Here is a 12,624-nt window from a genome sequence, read left to right as displayed (position 1 = left end):
CGAGAAGAACGAGAGAGGGTGAAAGAGGTGGTTTAGGAGGGGGATGAAGAGACATACGAATGGAGAGATGAGGCGCGACAGAGAAACGAAAAGAGATCGAGAGAAGGGGAGTGAGTCGTTGGTTGGTACGAGGCGGGAGGGTGGTTGGTGGCGTTGGTGTGAGTGAGGGAGGGTCGGAGGGTGTGTGAGGGGCGGGGGCGGGCGGGTGGCGCGATCGATCGGATGGCTCTGGTTGCCTCCGGTTCAAAGAAAAGCCGGCGCGCGGAATCGGGTGCGGTAGGTAAAGCGTGTATACGCGCGACATCCGGCTAATCAGAAAATGTAGGAGTGCGGGAGACTAATAGAGAGTGAAAAGGCATCGAATAAACAAACAGCGTGCGGTGAGGATCGGGAAGCACGGGCAGAGAAACGGGAAGACAAGATGAGAAGGAGAGAATGGTGGGTGTGGGACGAGGGGATGATTCGTCGTGCGGAGAAAACGAAGGGAGGAAAGGACGAATTCCTGGCGGAGAAGCAGCTGGTAAGAACCGAGGGTACGAGCGAGAAGAATCGCGCGAGGGAAACTAGACGAGAAGAAAATCGGAAAGAGAAAAGAGGAACGACGAAAGAAGATGGGGGCCGAAGAAGAAGGAAGAGACGGTGCAGGCGAAAATTACTGGAAGAGTGAAGAAAGACGATAGACGAGGCGAGGATGCTCGAGGAGAAACGAAGCGAAGCGAGAGAGACGAGGGCGAGATAGGGCTATTAGGGTTGGGTATAGGCGCCGCCCCGGCTATTAGAGGGTTGTTTCACCCCTACCTCCCTCGACGGTGAAACGCCGCGGTACACGCAGACAGCCGACATATATACACATACAAATGGAGCACGCGTGTCCCCATGTATACACAGCTACGTGTACTCGCCTCGTCGTTGTCCTCCTCCCTCTCCTTTCGCCGTTGTTTGTTCCTCCCTGTCGGTTTCCTCGACGTGTGATCACACTCACACACGTTAGGCCGCCTCCACGTGTCTAGGCACACGGTCGCGTTATATCGTGTGCACACGTTTGCACGCAGGCGGGGGCGTTTTGTACACGTACACGCGTGGTCGAGTCAGGTTTCCACGGCAACCGGCCGCTGCTTGCTGGAGAGATGCCTTTAATAAGTATCTTCCGTAGAGCGGAGATGGACCAGCCGGCTTTCCCTGTATAAGTGCGCTCACCGCTGCGAGCTTGTGCGCGATCACTCGCGATGCTGAACGTATACGTAAGCGCGCGCGTGTATGGACCAAGTCGTCCGACCGCCGTCGTGCCACTATAACGCACCACCTTTCGACGGTGAAGGGTGGTTGGTGCGTTAAACCATCTCTCCTCTCGCTGACTGGACTGGCTCCGCCAGCGTTGATCCTCTCCGCGTCTCTCTTTTTCTACCATTTACCACGCTCCGCCGCTAATAGAAGGTGGTGAAGTCACTGCTGCGGTTCTTCGTGTGTGCGTTTTCTACCGCTGTCGGAGCACGAGGCGAGTCTCGAAGGGGCAGCAGGGGCAGGGCGAGAGAGGAGGAGTGGGTACAGGACGTTGAAGTTGGGTTGAAGAGAGAAGAAGAGCGGCAGGGGGAGGAGGAGGAGGAGGAAAAGCAAGGCCCGTACCGCGGTTCGTGTGTGCGTATACACACGTGCAGATTTCGAGGGCCGGAGGGTGGAATGCGCGGGGATGGTGATACATCGGTATGCATTTCAGCGGCGGAGCCACCGCTGAAAAAGAGGGAAAGAGGACGCGGGAAAAAGGGCGGAGAAGCGAGCACGAGGAAAGTAGGGGAACCGACACACAGAAGAGATAAAGAGGGTGAGAAGAGCGAGGCGGCGGAGGGACGGCTGGCAGAAATGGGTGGTCAGGGGGTGGAGAAGAGGCGAACGACGCCGGCGACAGCTCGTCTAAATGCTAATAGCTTTATCGACTGGATCTCAAAGTCCCCGAGTTTCGATTCTTGCTCCACCTTCTCTCGCGCGTAGCACAATCCGCATTCCCATCTGCGCCACATTTCCACGCTCTTTACACCAACCGACGGTGTAAGGGAAGAAAGGAAACGACACACAGAACCTTTCCTTTTTCTTCTCTCGGTCATCTTCCTCTTTTTACCATCGTTGCTTCCCTTTTTTCCACTCACCGTTCCTTGCTCGTTTTCCACCCTTTGCTCTTTTCCTCCTTTTGTTCAGTCGGCGTTACCAGTGATATCCGCGATTTTTTGGATGAACATGGTCCACCTCCTCCTCCTCCTCCTCCTTCTCGTTGTCCGTTTGTTCTCCCGTACGCCTTCCGGGTCACCACCCTACATCATCTCTCTGTTTCTCTTCCCTTTCTTTAAACTTCGTTCCTACCAAACTCTTTGGCCCGGATAAACGCTTTCGTCCGTTTTCCTTGTCGCTGAATCGAAAGGGAGGAAAAAGGAAGAAAGGTAAAAAGAACGACGCGGAGAGGAAAGAAAAAAAAAATATCGACCGGAAGCATGCGGTATCCGCGTGATGCTGCAACGTTGCAACGCAATCGCGATAAGTGCATCCGAGACGGCTATTAGGAAGCAGGCCTATTAAGGGTGCACCGGAGAGGCCAGATAGAGGGAGGGAACACTTTGGAATTTTTTTCGCTTTGACTTGTCGTCTCGCGTCGACAAGCGGGCAAAAGTCGGAGCCACGCGGCTTTTCTGCCTTAAACTCGCGGCCCTGATAACTAGTTAGCCTGATATCGGATCGGTGCAAGGTTTCTCTAGCTACTATCAGAGAGATTGGCTGGCGCATTGTGACCGGGCCGCTGCATCCAGTGGAACGTTAATATTCGTAGCCAGGGTACACGTTCTGATCGCAATGGCAAGTAATACCGATGCGGAACGCGGGCCACAATGGAGCAACCAATCCTTTTGATAGATTCTGATCAAAGACTCGTTGCTGCTGCTCAAAGTATTCCTCCCCTTTGCGGCAGCCCCACCCGTACTCCCGATAACATAACACATCGAGCGTATTCCTCGTTGGAAAAGAAGAGAGTGGCGTAATGCGATTCGCGAACCCGCGAGCTTCCATGCCGAAAACCCGCCACAACGGACGATGCTTTTCTCTTCGACTCGCGGTCTCCAACAGAATGCAATGTATGTTTCCGCTTTGGAATAATATTTATTCCGAGGAAACATCACGCCAGAGATTGTCCCGATGAATTTCGAATTTTTAAAACGAGGATTAGTTTATTCGGGGTACTTTAAAGGATAGGAAATACCGTACGGTAACGCTGTAAGGTAATGCTGTAAGGCAATACTGCAAGGTAATTTGCGAAATGTTGTGTTTTCTTAAGGGAAGATTCGAAGATAAAGAGGAAAATTAGGGGAAATCGAGGGAAGATTGTGTTCGTTTTTGAGCAAATCGACGACCCCTAATTCGAGGTAATTCTAGATTGTCAGGGGCGGAATTATCGAGCTAATTTTCCAAGTAAGAAGGCGGCAGTAAATACTTTATCTTAGGTATCCGTGCTCGGGTATACAGAAAATCAATGATGAATAATCGCAAAGAGTTTTAACAAGGTTTAGACAATCGCGAGGTAACGGAGCGGAAGATTCTTGGATATTCTGTCGGAGGAGCTTTAATCTCAAATATTAACGTGTTTCCTTTGAAAACAGAATTTTATGACTAATGTATTGTATCTATTCCACAAACTCTGCACATCGCTCAGCACGGTCCGTCCTTTGTACTGCGATGCCTTTCCAAAGCAAAGAACCATATTGGCTTACCATAACCGAGAGACCAGCAGCCACGGACACAAAATCTGAACCAAACCTTTGGATACTTTGTAAATCCGAATCAGAAATCAAATTTCAGCCCCCTCCCATCCATCCCCTACGCTTTTAAAAGAAACAAAAAGGAAACAATCATCGTCTCCCCGACGTAGAGGCAAACAAATCATGACCATCTCCAATTAGCGCGACTCACGAGATAACAGTTCGGTGGGCAGATATTCCAGTAGAAATTCCCTTCGTCGAATTAGCGAAGTTGTTACCGATCGCGTGGCTCACCGGCTCGCTCTCATCGGGTTGAAATGGTCGCGTGGCCACGAGGGTACTTCTAATTACCGATAATAGCGGTAAAGAGAACGGGCCGAAGTGCTACGGGGGTTTGGTGGTGGTAAAAGCGGTAGAACGAGGAACGAGACGGAGAAGGATAAAGAGGATCGCGATTCGCAAGCAGGAAGAAGAGAGTACTATTGGACGGGGGTGGTGTTTCGATGGGCCCCATCGAAGAACCCTTCGGTTATTCGAAACAACAAAGACCCGCCGGCACCCTCTCTACCGTATCCGCTTCCCCGGCAATCATTTACTCTTGCTGGAGGCCATCGCTCGTCACAATGGCCAAGTTATCCATCCACTCCGGCTACTTGCCCGGGAAACGACCATCGCCCGGGGCTGGCACTCGTCTTCTCCATCGCCTCCGCTAGCTCGCTTTCCGCACGCCACCCGACAGAGGAAAACAAACACACACCTACACCCCTCTCGATCTGTACACCTATCCGCCTCGCGGCTTATGCACAACACCGACGTATACCTTCTGCGAGAGTTACTTTGCGCCGCGAGATTGTTCCGAGCCACTCGCTAAACGTTCCCGATCCTCCGCCGCGCTTTCTAACGATCGTCCGCTGTGTCGTCCTTTTCTTCAAGCCGTTCCCATTCAGCCTCCTTGCCAGTGCGATCGTCTCTTCTACACGGTGTTCTATGCTTCGTTACGAGTCGGTCCGACATTTTGGAATAGATATCTTAATCTATGAAACAAATATCGATAATTGCGTTGCGTACGATGACGTCCATGATGTTGCTACTATGGCGCTATATTCTGCGAATCGTATGGAGCTCAACGTGTATAGTCATGAAAGGAGTCACAGGGTAAATCATAAAGTTAAACAAGTTCGATCGCAAACTGTTTTTCAGGGAATAGTTTCACGATGGAAACTCGTAAGATTTCGGAACTAACTGTATGGTATTTGCCGCTAATAAATTTAGAAAGTAGGAGAAACAAAGGCTTCGTCTCGTTTTGCGCGTCTCAATTAGCCCCCTGACTTGCTTGCTTAGAACAGCTTTCATAAGTAATTTGCTTATCTACGAAGATATACGCTGTTACTTCGTAAGCGTTATATTCACAGTGTTTCGCTTCTAAAACTTTTCCACCCTTCGGTGAAATTACTGGCTGGCTCGAGGAGTAAATTTTTGCCGCGCAGCTATCGCATTATGAAGCTATCAAGGTTTCAAAGTAGCAAGCTACGATCCAAGCGTTCCACTAAATCTCCCGTGTTCTCAGCCAAAAGAACTATCGTGAAAATTATAATATAAACAGGAAAACAAGCATGTTTTTTTCTAAGGCAGTTCGAAGAACAATGGGCGGCGCGTCGGGCGCGCGCGGGGGATGAAAAATGAAACGTCGCCGCGTCGCAACGCGAACTGATTACTCCGCGGTCGACCGGTCGCAACATTTTTATGCGCATTTGCGTGGATTATTTATTCAGTCGGTGGATGTGTTCGTTAAACGCAGAACAGAGAGTGTGGCAGGTTCGCGAAACCTGATGCCGACGTCGGCGTTGTCGGTTCGCGATAACTGTTTGCGTGTTTAAACACAACGCGACCAGTTTTCCTTCTACTCTGTTCGATGTTAGAAACCTTACACGCTCCCAAAGCTTCTTGGAACAGACTAATTACACCTCGCGATTGTCCTTCGAAACAAATGGACATTGATCCTAATTACTTTGACGGATCTTGTATCGTTTCTACCCGCTTTTCAATGGGAAACAAAGTGTACAGAGTCGAATCATAGTGGTAAAAATAGTGGAGTTTGATTTTGTTTGTAAAAAACTTGCTTCTGTTCGTCGGTTATATTCGATTTGTCGAGTGATAAAGTTGCACTCGCTTGCCATATTTCTCTCAGAAATGCCTCGTTCGTAGAACCACGTTTGCTCTAATAACGTCGAAATGTATTTCGTTTAACGCGTTATGATCTATGAAACTAGAAAATAAACTAAAAGATAAATACCAGAAGGAAGCCAATGCTGCCAAATGAACATATTTCAACCGATGCTCTAGCCAAAATCTACAGCTATCGTCGTACTTTCAATCCTTCAAATAACTATCCATTCAAACTATCTAAACGATTCTCGATAACTCTTTCGCCGATTTAACCCCGCGAAGACATTCTTAATTTCCGTGATCCAGCAAAATCGGTCTGTCGGGAATATTACTTAAAAATTCAACATCGACCACCGCGGCAATTTCATCCTCCTATCGAACCGGGTATCCTTAACAAGCAAATGGAAACAAGGAAAAAAGCATCTAGCAAAGAAGAGAGCAGATGCACGGGTGGGTTCTGTACATTCAGAGATACGTTTTAGTCAAACTATTTCCTCTTTGGTAAAGGCAGCCTCTCTCTCTCTCTCTCTCTCTACCTTTTCACTCCTTTTGCACGAGAGATGCACTTATTAGACGGTGGTTGTATAAAGCTTGAAACGCAGTTTACAGTCGGCAAGAGGGAAAGAAGGAGAGACGGAGAGAGAGAGAGAGAGAGAGAGAGAGAGAGAGAGAGAGAGTGTGTGTGTGTGTGTGTGTGTGTGTGTGTGTGTGTGAGAGAGAAAGAGGAGGTTGGAGGCCAGTTTAGTTGGCAACAAGAACAGCCGAAACCACACGTACTTACACACCGCTTCGATGTGGGCGATATGTAGTGTGGCGCGGAGAGAGCGGTTAGCTTCAGCGTGAAACTGACCTCTCTCTGTGCAACGGCCAGACTGTTGCAGCGGTAAACTGCACTTTAGTACTATGGGCCAGCTTAAGCGATATTGAAGCGAAACCCTTTATACACTTAAAATATTTAGCGTCATTATGAGGCGATCGTTCACGCACCGACGCCGTCGACGGCTCCGATAATACCCGTCCGGAATCGCCAGCCGATTTTGCGGACCAGCTTTTCCGCGCGGATCGATCTTCGCCACGATTGAACCCGCCGCGCTATACTCCATACGTGATTCCATTTTGAAAAATGTATCGACGTGTTTATCTCCATCAACGCGCGATATTCGCGCTGCGTTAATCTAAATACAGGTTATAGACCGTTTACACGAGCGAAGTAACAATGGAACGATATTGGGATTGATTTTTACTCGAGTTACGATTGGACGAAGCAAAGGGAACCAGTGTGCAGATATTGCGGGTGAAAGAGGTATGGTGAAATTGTGCAATCGGCTAGGTGTTCGATTTATATGTTTACTTATATCGGTTCGTGAAAGTATTTCACTTTCGCAATAATAATAAGTTGGATGAGATAACTCGAATGTGGTTTTGCAAATAAATTCTAGGAACAACGAGTTATCCGATTGTCCTGTTCGACGAAAATCGACGAAATCGTAAGATAGACAAGTGTATAGCGTACAACCTGTAACTCGTCAATTTATTAATATCGTTTGCTGCTAAACTATCGTGCAAGAAATACAAAAATTCTGATAGAGAGACACAAAGATTGATTTTTACTCGCGTTACCGATAACACAAGAGACACAGGCAAGGGACGAGTGAACGTGGAGTCAGTTCAGCGTAAAGTATACGAATGGAAACGTCCAGCTCAAATCGTCCACTGTCTAACTAAACCAACTATTTCGGACACGTGTTGAACCTAGACCAGCAGGTTCGAAAATTCGAGTGATCATCGATGGAAAATGCGGCGGTAGGATATCCAAAGAATAGCCACGGGTGTGCCATTAAAAGGACGAAAAGAAGTCCCAGAAGGGATATTGTACCGGGCTTTACGCCGACCTACGGATAGATGGATGGATGATGTCGCACCTACGACACCCACGGACCCTGGTGTTCCCTGGTTTTGCTTCGATGAGCCCACATGTCGCCGGCGAGGAAAGGAGACGAGTCCTGGTGGTAGTCGCGCCCCAAATGGACCATACTGGAAATGTATAGAGCCGCTCTAATAGGAAGCAACCGAGCGCCAAGTGGTTTACCCGGCGGGGTGCACGCGGAGAGAGGGCGCGGCCCGCCTATCTGTCGGCATTTATCATCGATTAAATTGTAAACGCCGCTATCCCGTGTCCATCGGGGCCACTATCTGCGTCTATGGAACGCGTCGCTGAACCTGGAATGGACTTTCGAGTAAATGGTGCGCGAGGCGCAAACAGACAGAGAGAGAAAGAGAGAGAGAGAGAGAGAGAGAGAGAAAGAGAGAGAGAGAGAGAGAGATTGCCCGGTTGTAAATCGGCCGCGAAATCGTTCACGTTAATGCATCGCGAATTTTCCTGCGGTTCCCCGCCGTTCTTTGCCGATCTCGTCCCTGATTTCAATCGGGACTGCAACATTTCATCGGGCTCCTCGCCTGAAAGACGAGAATTTATCCTAGCAAGCATTTGGGAGATTCGAGATTCGAGAAGCTGAAGTTACAACGAGCAGAAGTTTTTTTTATCACTTTTGTAGGGCTAATCGAGGGCTGAAAGGATTGCCGTGGAATTTTTTCCGATAGATGCTTTCTTCTAACAGATTTTTTCACTTGAATGACAAATAAATAGATAAATAAATAAATAAAGTAGTAATTCGATGAATCGAAGATTTTCGGAAACCTCTGTTGTCACACGATTTCTCAGATCTTTTATACAATTTTAATCGAGATATGGAATAGCAGATGACCAGTGTAACGTACACAAACCACCATTATTTCGATTTTTCCAGCATTAATGGAGCGAAAGTCAAATAGCCCGATGTATCGACAGGCGATTAACGTGCACAGCGCCGTAATTAAGAATCCGGCCGCATTAGCAGAATTTTCCGGTAAATTCGGGATAATTGTCGCGTGACAGACGGCGATAGGAGAAGCGCGAAATGCTATTTCTGGTGGCGGTGTTCGCGGTCAGACGATCGTAGCTCGCGCGAAATATTTTACCGGCCGCAATAGCGGTGCAATAATTGTCTGGTGGCGGCCAGTTTAACGTTTGTAACCAATCGTCAATAACAAGAACGGTCTACAATATTTCACGATTGGTGGCGGCAACGGGAGAGGGGGATAAAAAAAGAGAGAGCCGAGTAACGCGGCAGTTACATGATCACTCGTTTGACGGTTCGTAAATCGTTGAGCGTTCGAAAGAGCGGTCATGTTTGAACGAAATAAAAAAAAAAGATATATATATATATGTACATGTACATAAATATATGTATATGTACACGTACATGTACACGGTGGCGTACATAAAACGCATAGATAGACGTACGTAACAACGAAAACAACGATTTTCAAATGCGCGAATAAAATATCGTATCCAGCGTAAAGTCTCGCGAGAAACTAATAATAAAAGGTCTGAAATATCATTGTTGGAAATTGCCAGTTAAACCGCCGGTTCTCCATTGCGATCGAAACTCGATTACTCGAATTACTATCACGAAGAACTTTAAATATCGTGGAAACAAACAAAAAATAAATAAAAATAAAAGGGGAAAAGCGAGTGCACGCGTACAACAGGCAAAAACTCGTAGAACAGAACAGAAAACAACTACCAATCACGGCAAGAGTATACCGCAGGCTGGTACTATACGCGCGTGTATACGCCTCAGATGATTTCCGGTCAAACTCGTCGATCCTTGCACACCGCTGTAATTTTTATTTAGTACGGCGGTTTATTTACGAAGCTCGTCGACGTGTAGCTTGAAACAGGTTGGAGAGAGACTCTGCCGGTGATATCCATCCATCGATGGCTTGACGGTGATTTTCAGGGGTGGATCAGGGCTCGGTGTAAAGCAGAGAAAGATATCAGGGTGACTGGCAAGGCACGCTGGAACGAACGGGAATACGACGTATCCCGTCGTATCGACTCTATTTATGGCGCTACTTGTCACCGAGTCGGGGGCTTTTGGTCGCTGAAATTTCCCTGGGAATGTTTTTCCGCGCGCAGAATGGAAAGTCGACGGGGATTGAAGTTCGATAGATTGGAGGAACTGCGGCCGGAAACGAGCAGCGAGGGGCTACATTGTACCTGTATCGACATAAACAGCCCGGCCGTATGCTCCTGTTCCGTACAGCTCTTTGAGACGCTCCGTCGCCTCCGCTTCTGACCGAAAAAGAATTCTGCTTTTTCATAGCAACACCGAAACTCGTGTGGAAATATCGCGACTGGAAAGGCGAGGAACCGCCAAGCCCCATAAATTCCTTAATTTATACGCTCTTCGTAAAATGGACGCCGATTTATCGCGGTCGTTTCGTATCGTCCTGACGTGTCCTACCGAATTCGTCAAAACTGGTGCAAAGATGATATCCATGGAAAAAGGTGAACCGCGAATCAAAGCGGTATCTCCTCCGTTGAAAATAATACTGGTAATCGGCTGGCACCAGCTTTTCGATCGGATAAAGAACAACGATTTCTCAAATCTCAGTGCGAATGATGTCTATCTTAATTGGCGAACAAAGTCGGTGGAGAACCGTGGGCGACTGCACTACGTGTTGGTGGAAGGGCCGGGTATCGTCGATGAGAACGTTCCGGCCAGAAATCCTCATTCGCGACGCGCTAATAGAAGCGACAACGGCGCTACCAATTTGTCAAGTCGACAAAGTCTGTGGGCCGTGTCGTCGCCGGCAAGTATCATCGCCCCGGCGTATCCATCCGGGCACGGAAATTTCCTGAAAAATATTCCCTCCCCGAAGGGCGAGAAGTCAACGGCGTTGGAGACAGATAGAGGACCGGGGGGCGAGCGGAATGTGTAGAGAGGGTCAAATAGAGGGAAAGAAAGGGAAAAAGAGGGATGAAAAGGGGAGGAAAGAGGACAACGGAGAGAGGTGGAGGAAACAGTGGAGTACACCGGCCACATTGGCAGCAACAGTGGCAGCCAGCAGCCACCCTACAGATACTACAGAGCTGTTGGACAAGCTGTAGCCTTCACAACCGAATTAGAATGAATCGACCCTTGCCTCCTTCTCTCCCTCTCCCTGCCTCCTCCCACGGTTTTATTCTCTTTACGCGCCGCTTTTACCCTGCCCTCTGCATCCGCGGCCTCTTCTTCCCTCTCTCTGTTCCAGCCCCGATAATCTTCGTTTCTCCTTCCCAAATCAGGCTCTCTCTCCTCTGTCTCTCACTCTCTTCCTCCGATCGCAGACTTCTCTTCCTTCCCGTTCTTTCTGAAACGCTTCAGTACCACCCTTGGCTACAAACTCCGCAAGCTGGCTTCTGGTAACTGTCTTTCCTGCCTTCTTCGCCACCCCTCTATACGGGAATCCGACGGCGGCCAACCCCCGCCTCGCTATTCCTTCTCTACCTTTCGTTGCTTCTGTCTCTCGTTCCACCCTCTCCGCCATCCCCCCTCTATCGTGGCCGTTGAATATCCCGCTCCTTCAGCCGAGTTATATAAAGTTTTTACGATTTTTCGAGCTCTGCCTCGCCGAGGAGTCAACCCCTCGAAACCGCCCCCTCCGCAGCCAACGTCGTCCCCCGCGAACTACTGCGAACGCGCGCGCGACCCGGGGGATAATCCCGTGTATCTTTCGGATAAGAGACCTATAAATTTGTTTGGCCTGTCACCCACCCCGTTCCCCAGGCAAGAGGCATTAAGGCGGCAAGCTCCAATCTGTTGGTTTACCGGCGATATGGCTGCCGCGGATTCCGAGGACTTCCTATTTCAGACGACGACACCCGGCAACGAAGCGAGGCGGAAAAGGGGGAATCGCGGGCGATGAAGCTCACAGGCAGTGTACTCGTTCCACGGCTGCCTGTATCCCCGGGCTTTGCCGGGATTCTTATGAATTTCCACCAACCCCGCCATTTTGTCGCGATCTCGATGCCACCCCCTGTCTTTCACGTCGGCCGCTGCGGATTCGATTACGCCCCGGCATGTTTTACAGTCAGATCGGAATTCTATACGAAAACTTGCTCGAACAATACCGCTACGTTTCTGTATCGCGAGATTGGCTAAAGATTAACCGTGAAAACAGCGTCTTTCGCCGATACGAAAACCACAATGCCTCCGTTGCGAGCTTTCGTTTCGCCTTTCCAACACCAGACACCGTTTAAAATCGTTCCTCCATTGAAACTCGATCGGGGCTCGGTCGTGCGAACTCTACCTTTCACGCGAATTATTTGTCTCGCAGCAAAAGGGGTTGGTCTTCAATCGTAGAACAGAACCAGCTCCCTAAAAGAGCCCGTGTTTTCCTTTCCTCGCGGCATCGATCCGCCTCCGATGAGGAGGCTAATTGCACGTGAAAACGGCGCGCCTTTAACGCGCTCCTCACTTTGCCAACCTACGTGTATACGAGCATTCGCCATTCGTGTATACGCGTGTGCGATCGTGTGTACGCTTCTAGCGACGCACTGCACCAATTTCAGCCGGCCGATTCATTAATACGGTCCTCCAGAGACCGGCTCTCCTCACCGCTGTGCTAAACGACCTCATTAGGAGGCACGCCAAACGCATTTGTCGTTCCCGTTCGTGATTTTCCGTGATACTGCTCTCTTGTTATGCAACTCTATACGCTTTCCCGTTGTCCCGTTTCATTCTTTTATTATTGCAGACATCGTCTATTCACGACGGTATCGCGCGGAACGGGAAAATTCTCGGTATAATAGAAACTTTTTCAATGATAAAGAAAAGAATGCCGGGGCCAATTTGCG

Source organism: Bombus huntii, chromosome 10 (assembly GCF_024542735.1).
Source record: "Bombus huntii isolate Logan2020A chromosome 10, iyBomHunt1.1, whole genome shotgun sequence".
Lineage (NCBI taxonomy): Eukaryota > Metazoa > Arthropoda > Insecta > Hymenoptera > Apidae > Bombus > Bombus huntii.
The sequence above is the reverse complement of the archived record's forward strand: the minus strand, read 5'-3'. Positions refer to the sequence as shown.